At 35.1% G+C, this 15,000-nt stretch overlaps 1 protein-coding gene and 1 long non-coding RNA gene across 2 annotated transcripts in view; one reads left to right on the top strand and one right to left on the bottom strand.

Moving 5' to 3' along the window:
- Window positions 1–15,000, bottom strand: part of LOC144973588 (zinc metalloproteinase nas-6-like) — a 699,617-nt gene that overhangs the window by 471,609 nt on the left and 213,008 nt on the right. The window lies entirely within an intron of this gene.
- The window catches only part of LOC144973584 (uncharacterized), a 5,314-nt gene continuing 3,967 nt past the window's right edge, over window positions 13,654–15,000 (top strand). Inside the window, exon 1 of the long non-coding RNA XR_013645585.1 lies at window positions 13,654–13,784. This is a non-coding gene — a long non-coding RNA (uncharacterized LOC144973584). The remainder of the gene's footprint in view (window positions 13,785–15,000) is intronic.

Raw genomic sequence — 15,000 nt, forward strand, 5'->3', positions numbered from 1 at the left:
GTCAAGCGACAAAACTCGTGCGATTACCAGAAGACCGTTAAAAATAGATTTTTACTCTTTGGAGTAAAATATTTCTAAAACTACCGGGCGTGGAGGTTTTGTCGCTGACAAGGTAATACGTGAACATTTCTTCTTTTTGGTTGTAAAATTTCATATGAATATGACGAGTACTTTCCCGTATTTTACAAAACACCATCCTAATTTGCTCTTCAAGTTTCAATCTTTTAATACAGTTATTACGCAAGATACAACCAAAGGTAAAAAAAAAATGCCGAAAAAGCGTCCCATAATTTCGCGTTTTTTCCCCTCTTTGCGGGTCATCCAAATAAATGACACCTTTGAAACTGCATAATTTGTTTATTTATGAATGGATTTTCAAAATTCAAAAACATTTTTACTCAGTGGAGATAGGGCTTTAGTTTTAGACAAAAATTTTCCTCAGAAAGAGAAAAAAAAACATTTTTCATAGTCATTGCTATATTACTAATTAAAGAGTGGATTATATTGAGTTAGCTTTCTTAATTTTCTTTCTAATCTACAATCTGTATCAACAGCTTTTTCTGCAAACTTTTGCGTCTCTATTCCTGTAAGGTTGATATGCATGTTATCATTTATGTGAACATATTTTAATACCATGGTTTCGCTAGTTTATTTATCTAGCGCAGACCGGTGCTTATTGGGGCCAGACCACCTATCAATTATTTATGTGAAGCTATCTGGGCGTTAGCATTATATATATATATCATCATCTGGTCAGCTGATCCTGCGTAGGACGTTGCTTCCCGAACTTTCTTGCGAAACAGATTATGGTTTTCCGCCAGTCTACTTGCTTGAGTTGCTGTCATTCCCAGCCATTCACATATATCTTGTTCCCAGCTTCTTGTTGGTCTACCTCTTCCTCTCTTGCCGTCTATCCTTGTCTGCAGAATGTGCTTTTCTAATTATTCGTGGCGAGTCATTATCATATATAACATATCCCTGTCTGAGGGCGCTCCACTCCGAAGACAGGCCCAATGAGATTAACACGGAGAATTCTGACGGCCTGTTTATATTTATATCATACCCAGGGACGACTGGTAATAATGGGCAGGGTGGGCAAATACCAGCCTGTTTTTTCAAGTTATATGCTGTATTACCAGGTCCGAAATAATCTAATCTAAATTAGATAATTTCAAAAGTTAGTACTTAAACTTGATACTTCGTACTGAAATCAATTTGTGTGTATTTTTGATAGATTGAGAATCACCATGCACCCCGTAATACATAAACCAGGATACGCTCCTGTTCTTTTTTTTTTATCACCCCCCCCCCCTCCCCAACCACTCCACTCCGCCCACATCATCATCCCATCGTCACGTCGCCTGAAGCTGAACTCCGAGTTTGCTGTCTGGCCTCTCTAGTACTAGGTCGGGCTAATTCAAATGAGCCCACCTTAATAACCAGTGAACATATAATATAAATAGAGATTTTGGCAAACGTACTTTTTCTAATTTATTGCCTTACTTGTGCTGGTACCATTGATGTAATGACATTGGGAAGGTTCCAGTATTGAATTTAATTTATTAATTTACTAATATATCAATTAAGTATTAACTTGTGTTTTTTTATATATTTGATTATCCATTTAAATTATTTCTTTTTTTTTCTCGTTTTCTTTAGTGCTTCTCAAAACTCATTTATTTAAATTGTTTTCTTATTTGATTTGGTTTTTTTTAACAAATTAATTTGTTAGTTCTTTTTTTTTTTCAAATTCTTAAAGTAATTACCGCTGTATTTTTATTGCCAAACTAAATAATTTTGCAAAACCATGTAATTTTCTATTGTATTTCCTCTAATAAAACAAAACACTTTAATTCAAAAGTCACGACTAAATAAATATATAAAATACAACCACCATTTTGGTTTTCTCAACAATTGAATTAGTATACGAGAAATACTCTTATGAGAAAAGAGAGAGTTGAATTCTAACTAAGTTATAGAGGAAATAGATACGTTTAAAGGAAGGGTGGGCAGATTCCGTACTTGCCCGTCCTGAAGCTAATACATACATAAGATAGTTCGTGATGAAGAGGCGGGAAGCTAGGGGTTGGTTGGGTAAGGAGTAAAGATAACACGGTCGTTATTGTTATAGTCTAACGAATGCATGAGGAGAGATTGGTAGCATTATTTTGTCTTAATTGTATTGTATCAATTATTGGCGAAAGCCTAAGATTAAATAAACTTTGTTTTTGTTTGTCTTTTTTTTTTGACTATGGAACTGATACTTGTCATAGCAGACCTGCCTACTTGAAATAGGAAAATAAAAATCGTAGTTTCCAGGGTTAATAAAATCGTAGATATTTTAACTACACTTTAACAAAATCACCAGAATTTTCGTCTATTATAGGTATCAAATTTTAAAAAACGAGAAAAACTGATTGGAAACGTAATAATGATGGTGGTGGTAGTAATGATGATGGTAGTATTATTATTGTTATTATTATCATTTGTTATTATTATTATTATTATTATTATTATTATTATTATTATTTATTATTATTATTATTATTATTATTATTATTATTATTATTATTATTATTATTATTATTATTATTATTATTATTATTATTATTATTATTATTATTATTATTATTGTACGTATTGGTGGTATTACGATTGTTTTTTGTTTGTTTTTTTTTGTGTGTGGTTATTATGGTATCAGTTTATTGTTTGGTTCCATTTATCTTTTTTTCCACTTTCATGTAGGTTGTCATCAAATTTTATGATTTATTGGCGAAAGCCTAAGATTGAATAAACTTTGTAATATCGTATGGTAATCATCATTGTCGACGACATCGTCGTTGTCATCATAATCATCATAATCATTAACAACAACAACATTAACAACAAGTACTACAATAGCAATAAAAACAATATCAACATCATCATATAATTTCCGTCATCGTCTCCACAACTATCATTCTAACCAACAGCACCATCAAAACCACTACCATAATTACATCCTCCCTCACCGTCTCCTCTTCCTCCTCCTCCTCCTCCTCCTCCTCCACCTCCACCACCACCACCACCACCTCCGCTACCACTATTCCAACCACTACCACCACCGGCACAATCATTCTAACCACCAAGAGAGCAGTAAAAATGATGCAATTTGAGCTCTGAATGAAACTCGAGTCATATCGCTGTTGTTGCTTCTCGATAAAAACTTTACATTTACTACGTACTACTGAAAACCAGTAATGTAACAGAAATATTAATCTCGCCGTTGAGGGATTAAAGCATCTCTTTAATTTTTCGAGTGAACGAGATGGACTTGTATTGTCAAGGTGTTGTCGCATTATGTTTCTTCGCTTTAATTTTGTGTTGTATTCTCTTTCGTGATTCATTTTTGATTACGTTTGGAATAATTAAAATCTACTGGTATTGTCATTTCATTGTGATTGTGATTATTTGTGGTTGAAATATTTTTTTTAAGGTGAACAAATATATATATATATATATATATATATATATATATATATATATATATATATATATATATATATATATATATATATATATATATATATTATATATATATATATATATATATATATATATATATATATATATATACTTGACTTGACTTAGATGCCTTTCGCGTCTCGACCGAAAGATCGGGTCGCCTTGGCTGTTTCCAGTATTTCCTGTGTGAGGTGTCTCCAATATTGCCGGTCCTCTGCTAGGGTTCTCAGATTTTCAAGGTCCCCTGCCGTTATGAGACTAATGCTTTGTCCAAGTGTTGTGAGGTTTTTGTTTAGGATCACGGGGAGTGTTGTGATCGGTCTTCCTCTGAAAAGGTTCCCTTGTTTTTGGAAGTATCCCGACATGGCTTGGTTTGCTGGTATGTTTTTGTCCCTGCGTAGTATGTGACCGAAAAGTTGCCATCGTTGTTGTAAAATGGCAAGGGAGATTGGTCTTTCTTTTGTGATCTTATAGAGTGATTCATTTGAGATCTTTTGGGGTATTTGATGTCCAGTACCCTTCTTAGCTGTTTGCGATGGAAGGCATCCAGATGTTCTTCTTCGGATTTTGTCAACGCCCAAGTGCCGCAGTTATACAGAAGTACCGGTTTTACAAGAGCATGGTACAGTTTCAGTTTGGTTTTTCTCTTTATTTTGTCACCTCTAATCCATACATTGGTGAGTTTACTGAGTGCGGCGTTTGATAGCTGTTTTCTTCTTTGTACATCCTCGGTGTCTCCAATTAGTGAGCCGACTTTCTTTGTTCTTTTCCATTCCTCTTTGTTCCTCGATATTGTTGTAAACTCGGTTTTATTGGCATTGACTTGGAGGTTATATTTCATGAGGGTATTTTGTATGATGTCTATATTTGCTGGTGTTGATCCAATAAAATCGACATCATCTGCATAGGCGATTTCTCTAGGGATTGCGTTCTCAATAAGAGTCGTTGGTTTTGGAATGACTTTTCGAACTTCTTTCAGAGCGTGTTCTAAGTATATTGTGAACAGAATCGGGCTCAGACTATCTCCTTGGGGGGTCCCGATGTTACTTTCGAACTGCGTCTGTTTTGTGGCCCCGTATATCCTTGGTTGTATCTTTGTGTTGCTGAGGAGAAATCGGATTATTCGGAGCTCGTCTTCGTCTACTATTTCTGTTAATATCTCCAAAAGTTTTCCTCTGTCGATCGTATCAAAGGCTGCGGACATATCGATTCCGGATATTGTTATGGATATGTTTTCTTTGAGTGCCTTTGCTGCCAACCATTTATGTGTCCATACAACGTCCGATGTGCTTCGGTCTTGGCGAAACCCGCTTTGGCTATGTGATAGATAATTTTCTATTTTCGGTCTAATTCTGTTGAGGACAATAGTTGACAGTGTTTTTCTTATGGTATTCAGTAATGTTATTGGGCGCAGGTTGTTTACGGGTCCTTTCGTTTTTCCTGGTTTTTGTATTGTAATTAGGACACCGCTGTTTATGTCCCAGTATTTGTGTGTTGAGAATGTTTTGTTCATTATGTTTGCAATGCTCAGATCCAGGGAGAGGGTACCGCATTTCAGCAATTCAGCGGGAATTTCATCTTCGCCTGGGGATCTGTTATTGTTTAGGCACTTTATGCTATTTCTAACTTCAGTTGTTGTGATGCGGTTGTTTAGGTCTCTAGGGTTTCCTGAGAAGGGCGATATTTGTGAGACTTGTTTGTGAAATTTCTGCTGGAAGTGGTCAGTTACAATGTCAAGGATATCGTTGGGATTTGTTGTCTGTTTGCCAAATTTATCCTGTAGTTTTGGGTTCTCGAATGGTTTTCGGTTCAGAGATTTCGTCGCTTTGAACATAGACGATGCGTTATTTTTGGACTTTTCTATGTCTTCCACTTTTTTGTCTAATTCCTCGTTTCTGTGTTTTATTGTAAGTGATCGAATTGAATGCAGTATTTTGTTTCGTTCCGTTTTCAGGTTTATTATTTCTTCCGAGTCTTTCGTGTTTTGTATCCTGATCCTAAGTTCTTTTTGTTGCCGCGATAGATCGTTAATAGCGATGTTAGGCGTTCGATTTGGTTTGTTCTTAGTTGTATTAATAGAGCCTGCACTTTCTTCCCCCGCATATTTCATTGCCGCTTGCGTCTCTTTCCATTCATTGTTTGGATTACTGTTTTGCTTTATTTTCCATAGACTTGAGTTAAGTTCATATTGGTAATGAATGCGACATTCTCGCTCATTTACTATTTTTGCCGTGTTTATTTTGACTGCCGTTTTACCTTTCTGTCTTCGTTGTCTGTACACATTTATGTTGAAATTCATTTTTACAAGTTTGTGATCGGATGTTAGCAGTGTACCACCGTATGATCGCGAGTTGGTTGAGTAGTGTTTATGGCGGTGTCGACATATGATATAGCCTATTTGGTTGTGTATTGTTATCATTTTGTCTTGGATTTGGTCTTTCCTTTGTCCTACCCATGTTGTCTGGTGTCTTGATGGGTGGTTGAAAGCACTGTTTGTTATGAAAAGTTTTCTCTGTTCACAGAACTGGACTAATTTTTCTCCGTTATCGTTACGTTTTCCTTTTGAGTATGATCCTAAACATAGTGTGTCACTGTCGAGACGTTTTCTTACTTTGGCTTTAAAATCTCCAGCAATTATTAATATTGATTTGTTTCCTATTTTGTTCAGTGTATCGTCTAGGTCTTTGTAAAATTTATCAGTTTCCTCTGGGTATTGTTTTGCGCGTTGACTTGTTGGTGCGTAAACATTTACGATTGAGATAGTGAACGTCTTCTTACCGTGATCGTCTTTGTTATCGTTATTCTGGTTCCTTGAATTGATCTTACACTTAAGCTCAAGAACACATATTCTGTCCGAAACATTCCATTCGTCACTAGTCAAATCCCTGCAGTTTTTATTTATGAGAAATCCACATCCATAGTGAGGTGAACTGGAAGCAAAGCACAGCAGTCTGTGACCATTTATTGTTTGGTCGACGCCATCTTGGATCTTCGTCTCTTGTAAACACAACACATCGATTTTATAACTTTCTAAATCTTGACACAGTTGTTCCTTTCGAATGTTACTTTTAATAGATCTTAAGTTAAAAGTTCCAATATTAAGATTAGTCCACATCAGGTAAAAATTAAAGATTCCACACAGTGAATAAATGGAAACATTGTGTTTTGGTCCGTTATACTTCCGGGTGGCAATGTTATGAGCTTCTAAGCCAAGCGCATACTATCAATATGCAATGTTAACCACAGTGGAAACATTTCCGGACAACATGGCTGACACCTGTTGACATTGAGCTTCGGCTCAGTGGATAGTCTTATATATATATATATATATATATATATATATATATATATATATATATATATATATATATATATATATATGACCGACACATCTTTGCCCCACCACTATAAATAGGCTAGAACCGCCACTGATCATACCAGATAGGAAGAGCTGGCCAACCTCATACCTGTTCATCAAACGGCACCCCTACAACGTGGAGCTAAGAGACGGCCAGTTCGACTAAGGACCTCATCTGCTTCCCAGATACGAATCACAATAAAAAAATATATTGTGATTTTGTTTTATTCTTTGTTAGTGCCCAATGTTGAATCATAAACATTAAAACTGTAAGACATTGTAACATGTGAACACTTACTATTTAAAACTATTTAAAACAGAATAAACCTGACCTGCTTTTATTGTCAATTATAAGTGGGGCTGGAACTTATTTATTCATTACTTATTGTATCGTAAAGGTTATGATCTTAGACAGCTATACGAGCCAATAATCATTGCTGTTAAATTTTTCCTTGTAATATGTAACGGGGAAGTCATATGATTTGCAGACATCTATATTATGTAATTCTAATTAATAGGGCGATTCTCTGAGGGCAGGAGCTGACAATCGATGTAAAACGCTCGTGTGGTGTGGACATTATCACATAGTTTTCGTAAAATTTGAGGTTTAATCTCCACCTTAAATACACTCACCATCACACAATGACAAACACTTAAACTTGAAGAAGAAAAAATAAATTTAAGACTAAATGCTTGTGAATTCTCCAGTGATAGCAGGTGCCTAACTTCTTTCTTCATATTCGATCAAAACTTTTCGACAAAAAATGCGAAATCTTCTCAATTCAGTCCCAGTGGAGTTATTTATAAATTGTATAAACATGTACATATTAGACTTTACGGTAAAATATTTAGGTAGATATGTTTCTCTGAAATAATTATGCCGTTTACATTCACAGATTATATTATTCTCATCTTCAATTGTGCTACAATTTATACTGAACCTAGAAGGAAAATCAATTTTTGGTCTCTGTCATCTCCCCCTTTCATACATACAATTATGAGAACCAAACCTAGTTTTTGTAATGGCAAATCGAATTACTTTTTCTTTAATTGCGAATATGTAACATACATATTTTTATTGTCCAACTGTTTATAGAGTCTATTATCGTTAGTGGATCTTATTTCCTCTTTACATTTTTGTAAAAAAATATCGATACGGCGTTGACTGAAAGTATGTAAAAACATTTTCTCATTTTCAACGTATTGATTAACCCAAACATACCCAAAACCATATTTACACAACATTCCTCTAAGCAAAGTTATCCAGTTAGTACAAAAGCTTTGCTCTCTAACCTATGTTGAAAATTTATTATAAGTTATCTTGACTGGATTGTTTTCTTGTAGTTTTAATATTTTAAACCAGTATTTAATTACTCTTATTCCTCTCTGGTTGATTAATGGAAGTACTTTTATTTCATGATATACGAAAGTTGACGATATAGATTTTCTTACACCTAGTATGGATTTTAAGAAACCTAAATGTATTTGTTCCATTTTTACCGCTTTACAATAATCCCATATTTTACAAGATAATTAAGTATTGGTAATATTAAAGTATTAAACAGATCCAGTTGGGTGGACGAAGATAATTCCTGATTTTAGTGGAGCAGAGATTTAAAGTTAAACAATGCTCTACGACTTAGGTCTTCGAGGTTCTGTATTCCTTTTGTAAAGTTTCCACTACTACCGAACATAAACCCAAAATATTTGAATTGCCCTAGTTTCTAATAATGAGTCTCTATGAAACCACCTGTCCATCATCCCGATCTTTCCACCTCTTTTAAAAGCAACTCATTTGTTGTGTTAACGCGCAAACCCCATTTGGAACAGTACTAACTTAGACAATTAAGTCCTCGTTGTAAACCAATTATTGTTTCACTGAATAAATACCATATTATCGTCGGCAAATAAAATGACAGCGAGCAACGATGAGTGAGTGTTTACTCCTATATAGTTATGTTGTTCAAAAGCTTCGTTAATGTCATTATAAACATAGAGAAAAGAAACGGAGACGGAGACCCTCCCTGAAGAACCCCATTTATTGTTGATGTGAAGAAAAGATTCATCATGGGAGACATCGCACGTGTTTGTAGTGGGTTTAACAATTGATTGTTTGATTGTTTGATGCAAAGTATTTTTTGACTATACCACAGAGCCCTTCTATTATTAGCATTGTCAAATGCAAACGCTTGCTTTCAGTTTAAGTCAATAAAAGCACAATATAAAGGCTTAGAGTTGTTTGAAAATAATTCTAGTAAACCGTGTAAAATAAACATGCAATCGGTTGTTGCCTTCTGTTTTCTAAACCCAAATTGATTTTCTGAAATGACACTATTTAATTCTGCCCAAGTACATAACATCCGATTTAATATTATAGTGAAAAGTTTACCAATACAACTTAACAAATTAATGCCTCGATAGGTGTCTGGATTGTTAATATCCCCCTGTTTATGTTTCGGTATGATTTCACCGACTGCCCATTGATGGTGATATATACCACTGCTAAATACTTTGTTAAATATCTTTAGTAAAACTTGACGAAGGACATTGGCACCCTGCTTTATGAATTCATTAAGTATTATTCACCACCCCGCACTTTTTGTATTCTTCAAGCTTTTAATACTATCTTCTAGTACATTTATGTTTATATCCCATCCAACCATTCATCATGATGGGCAACGTTCCTCCCCCCCCCCCCCCCCCCCCACAATCGCCCACGACTAATTTCTCCCTCATTTTAATTTTATTCCAAAACTGATTTGGATTACTGCGGCACAATAGAATCCGATTACCCTCTTGCTGTAACTTAAACCTTGTCTAATTCGTTCAGCAAACATTTCCAGTAATCCTTGCTTGCGTAGCACTTTTTATATTTATCCAATAGATTATTTGTTTTGTTAATAAATATACTTTTCAGTTGTTATAGTGTTTACAAGGCAATTTTACAAATAGAGAACGCAATGACGCCATAATGTATGCAAACGCGGCCAGGAGAATTCGATTTAGGCGTACAATGTCAATGGTCAATTGTGAAAATGACTATCTATATATGCACTGTAAATAGACACAATTAATATTTGAATAATATATTGAATATTAGTCTATTCAATAGCGAATTTAATGCGGAATTGCGAAAACAATTTCGGCACACTAAAAAAATAATTTATCGATTGGGTCTGTTTTTATTTTCCACCAATAGGAAAGAGGAAAACATGGAAAATTAATGTTCCAAGATATCGTTACATGACATAAGAAGGTTTTTTGAAGCATATGAAAGATTTTAAGATACTATCTAGCTCTTGACAAAGTATTTGGGACGAAGGGATCTATAGTAAAGGGGGAAATAAGTATTTAAAAAAACCCATTGAATTGTGCAAATTAGGGTTGAAAGCATGAAAAATGCAAATGTTGTAGAATATGAAAAATCCTGTAATTTATTCTATAGAACCACTCTGAGAAATCAGTATTAGTTGAGATACAATCTTTTTAAGATTGGAAATTTTGAAATGGACGACAAAATAATTCGTTCATTCCTATCGTGTAAACATTCAAAACAAGACAATCTAAGGTTGATTTAGGTCATCCTTGGATTCCCATTGGTGACTATTTTTAGCATCAAACCGGATGTTTTCCTTTCACTAAACTTTCCATTCAAGAACTATCCAAATTGTTTAATCGTCATTGTTATTCCATTTGGTTAGTTTTGGGTTTTTCCATCATGCAGAATTCTATAATAAAAGATTTTGTTTATCTGATCTAGCAAGTAAAATCCACTACTCTAATAAAGACGAACAGAGAAACCGACTCGCAGAATACAGCTCGATTACATGTTGACAACCGGTGTTGACGTGTTGACACAGACAATGCTCCCCCCCCTCCCTCCCCCTAATTATTTTGTCTTTCCAAAAAAATACTGCAATACTCATTTTCCGTGTTTTATAGACTATTTTAGTCAGACTTGAGATTTGGGATATAATAATAATAATAATAATAATAATAATTAATAATAATAATAATAATAATAATAATAATAATAATAATTAATAATAATAAAATTAAAGATCTTTATTGTCCAAAAATATGGATCAAGATAGCTCAGTTGGTAGAGCACTCGCTTCACACGCAAAGGGACCGAGATCGATCCCGGGCGCAGTCGAATTTTTTCCTGACCTTCCAGTCCACCCAGCTGTAATTGGGTAACTGGGTCTGTAATATCTGGAGGAAAGCACTTTGCGATAGACCAGCGTCCTATGAAAAGGGTATCAAGCAATTGCTAATTTCCGTTTCACGCTATAGAAACCGGGACAAACTCCGGCTTCATGGACCGAATGGCTCTGAGGGACAACTACAGTTTGATGTCAGTAAGCAGTCGGCATACCTTTAAAATTGTATTAGAACGCTATGACTATAGTCACCATTATCATCATCATCAACAACATCAGCATCATCACCATTATCATCATCATCATCATCATCATCATCATCATCATCATCATCATCATCATGATAATCATCAATCGTTACATTGCAGTGTTGTGTCAAGCTATTGGCGTTCCGTTATTGACAGCATGGTGACAATGGGAGCATGTTCTATCTGTACTGTTGTGTCCTTGTGTAAGGCACTGCACACAAATTGCCTGCTCGTTCAGGTATAATTGAGTGCTCGGCTAAAAGCACCCATGACTGTTCTATCTGTCGTTGTCCAAAAATTACTCTGTACTGATGGCTTGTTTTGTATGAAAAAGTTCTTACGTGTCTTGCTGGTGAACCATTGTCCAGTTAATGTAGCGTTTTAAAACGGTAGCATAAGTTGTGTATTCCATATGAAATTCTCATAATTCTCAATTGAATGTAGTTGGATCTTTAAAAGAAAGAAAGAGAAAAAAAAAAAAAAAAAAAAAAGAAAAAAAAAAAAAAAAGAGAGAGAGAGAGAGAGAGAGAGAGAGAGAGAGAGAGAGAGAGTGGTGGAAGAATATTACATATGACTAAAAAGGGAATACGTTTGCAACTTTGTGTTTATACATTTTCATGCATGCCACGTCTGTAAACGAATTTCCATTTCTTTTGATGACTAAAGTAATTATTATTATTATTATTATTATTATTATTATTATTATTATTATTATTATTATTATTATTATTTATTATTATTATTTTCAGTATTGCAAGTATTAAATAATGCTATATAGGTAAAAATAAAAGTGCTAAAAACGCACTGTTATATTAAATTGCGAGAGTGGTTCTATAGCAGGTGTCATTTATATCGGTCTAAGCTACCTGTATGCCAAATTTCACGCTTTCAACCCCAATTTGCACGGTTTTAGCCCACTTTCCCCAAATACAATGTATATGAAAAAAAATATATGTATTTACGCAGTTAGTCCCCTTGTGTAATAATAACTGTAATAGGGAAAATTTAAGGCCTTAAAACCGAAACGTTATCATTAATTGCCAGAGTCGTTCTATAGCAGATTGGTTTTTAATGGGTCTTGGTAACCTGTATACAAATTTCCATGCTTTCACCCGAATTTGCACGGTTTTAGCCTCATTCCCCCTACTATTACTGCCTATCACATTGTAAAGCGACGAGTTGACATCAAATGGAATGCTAACAAATGTTTTCGGTGGAAAACGGGGTAAAATTGTTTTTAAAAGATCGACGGTGAAAATACAAATTGAAAGAAATGCTGGCGCAAGGAGCTTTCGGAAGGTCTCCCAAAAATCTTGCTTATTGTTCTGTTTTTCATTGTTCTCGCTAGGGTTATGGCACCCGTAACTTTAATTTTCCTGCTATTGTTACGGCAACCACATTGATTTACCATAATTTTTAATATTGGCACAAAAGTATGTTGTAAACATTGGCTCTTCGCTCAGTCTATCCGTACTAGACTAAACTCTAGCTTTATTTCACGTTAAAAATGTGCTCATTGTTCTGTTCCTCAACTTGATATTCCATTATCAGTTTGTGAACCTAAAATAAAGAACACACGGACAGCGAGGATGGTAATCAGGAAATCAAGTTGAAAAACAGACCAATGAGCAACATTTTTGGAGCAGTCTGGGGTAGTACGGGGGGGCAGGCCGGGGTAGTACGGGGCAGTTTGGGGCAGTCCGGGGTAGTCCTGGGCAGTCCGGGGCACAAAGTGACATTCCCGGCTTTTTTGGGCTCTTGACCACGACGGGTACATGTTAGACAGATGGCAAGTCCCCATTTCTCCTCTTGCTAATAAAGAAACTTGGCAAATTCTCCTCCGGTTTCGAGGAGTCCATGTACCCGCCCCTGCGAGGGATTGAATTCGTCCAAACCGACTTCCATCTCGTACATGCAGCTCTGTCCGAAGTCATGGAAGGGTTGCCGGGACTTATTTCGGCTCGAAACAGAGGCACTGTCCATTATGCGATTGAGAGGAGTATCGCTATCCCCTCTCTTTTCATCTTATTAACTCACTCAATCCTAGAAATTATGCTACCATTCAAAATTGGAAAAAATGTATAGATTTTTTTTTTATTCAACTACCATTAACATGTAAAAATGAAAAAAACATTAGCTTTGATACTATCTATCCCTATCATTTGTCTCAGAAAAATTAAATAAACAAGCATGGGGTAAAAGTAACCCGGGTAAACTACGGATATAGTCTGTGTTAGGGTTGAGTGAGTTAAGTCAGTTGTTATTTAATTGTCATTTGTTAGGATGCACACCAATACCGAGTGTTCTCTGACGGAATTATGGTGCACACTATAAAAACCATCCGTATTTTATACCTAGTCTGACGTCTAGAATGACAAAAAGACAAGTTTAGTCTTGTCTTATTTTCTGCAGTAGGAAATAAAGACAGCCCATTGTGTCTTGTTTTATGAAACTAAACATTCAGATTAAAAATTATAATGAAACTTTTGCTATTCGCATGCTGTTCTCTTGGTGAGTAAATAAAGAATGTATGTGTCTGTCATGGTCTCAAGTGAGTAAAGAGCTACTCGACTATGCATAAAGATATATGTAGAATGAGGCCCCAGAATTTACTAGTTACTATAAATGAAAAACAATTAACGATTTGTTTACAATGAAATAAAAATAATGATGAAATTTAATTAAAAGAGATAAACAGTGATCGTGGCAGTTACAAATAGAGATATGAATATTTTACGTAACTTATGATAATATATCAGGTTCGTAAGTTTACGTTTCCAGGCAGTTGATGGGCTTGGATGATCTATTCCTCTGATAACAGGATTGGACTCGTAAAATTCCACTTCCAGGCAATTGGTAAGAAGTTATTGTGTAGTCCTTTGACAGCGGGCTCGGGTTTGATCCTTGAAGATTATACAATCAAAGTTAAAAGCTCCGGCGTCTTAATGGTGTAGATATAATATCTACAAAGTCCCAAAAGATAAAAATCTTCCAGTATATAGAAGGAATAGAGCGACTGGCCGTCCGGCATAGATTGTGGAGAGAAAGTGAGTGTCAAATGTTAGACCTATCAGCTTTTATAATAAGTGGCTACGTGACAGAATGTAGAACGAAAAGTATTCACTAATTAGAAATTAATTCGAGGGAAGGCTATAAAAGGAAAGACGATCTAATATTAGAAGGTAAAGTTTATCTAAGCCTACCGAAATATAACTGGAGTGAGATGAATTCAGTTCTTAATAAAATAAAATTTAATAAGATAATTGTGAACAACCTTTACTGTGACAGTGTTCATGTCGGCTATAATCGAATTGTTTTGGGGTTTTTTTTCTTCATAATTTGCAACGAAGATCTACGCAGGTTCATTAAATCAGGTTAGATGAAACAAATAATTTTCTTTAATTTTTACTGATTTTGTTTTCTATAACATTTTGATTTTGAGATAATCTCAGTAAAATGTCTTAGCGATCTTACACGAGCCCAAAGAGTAGCAGTACGATTTGTGGACAAACTGCACATTGAAAGAACTGGGATGCATTATATATTTTTTACCTATGAAATTGGAGACCCCTCAAGAGCCGACGCAAAGAGGCTCTCCTACATTAATATGTTGCACAAACCCGTCAATGGCCCACCAGCAGCGATTCAGATCTAAAAAAAAACATGAAAAGATCATCAAACATATGTTATAATAGAAGAGGAAGCATAGGAACAAAGCTCACACAAC

Source organism: Berghia stephanieae, chromosome 5, assembly GCF_034508935.2.
Source record: "Berghia stephanieae isolate SIO BIC M18660-M18661 chromosome 5, UCSD_Bste_1.3, whole genome shotgun sequence".
NCBI classification, from domain to species: domain Eukaryota; kingdom Metazoa; phylum Mollusca; class Gastropoda; order Nudibranchia; family Aeolidiidae; genus Berghia; species Berghia stephanieae.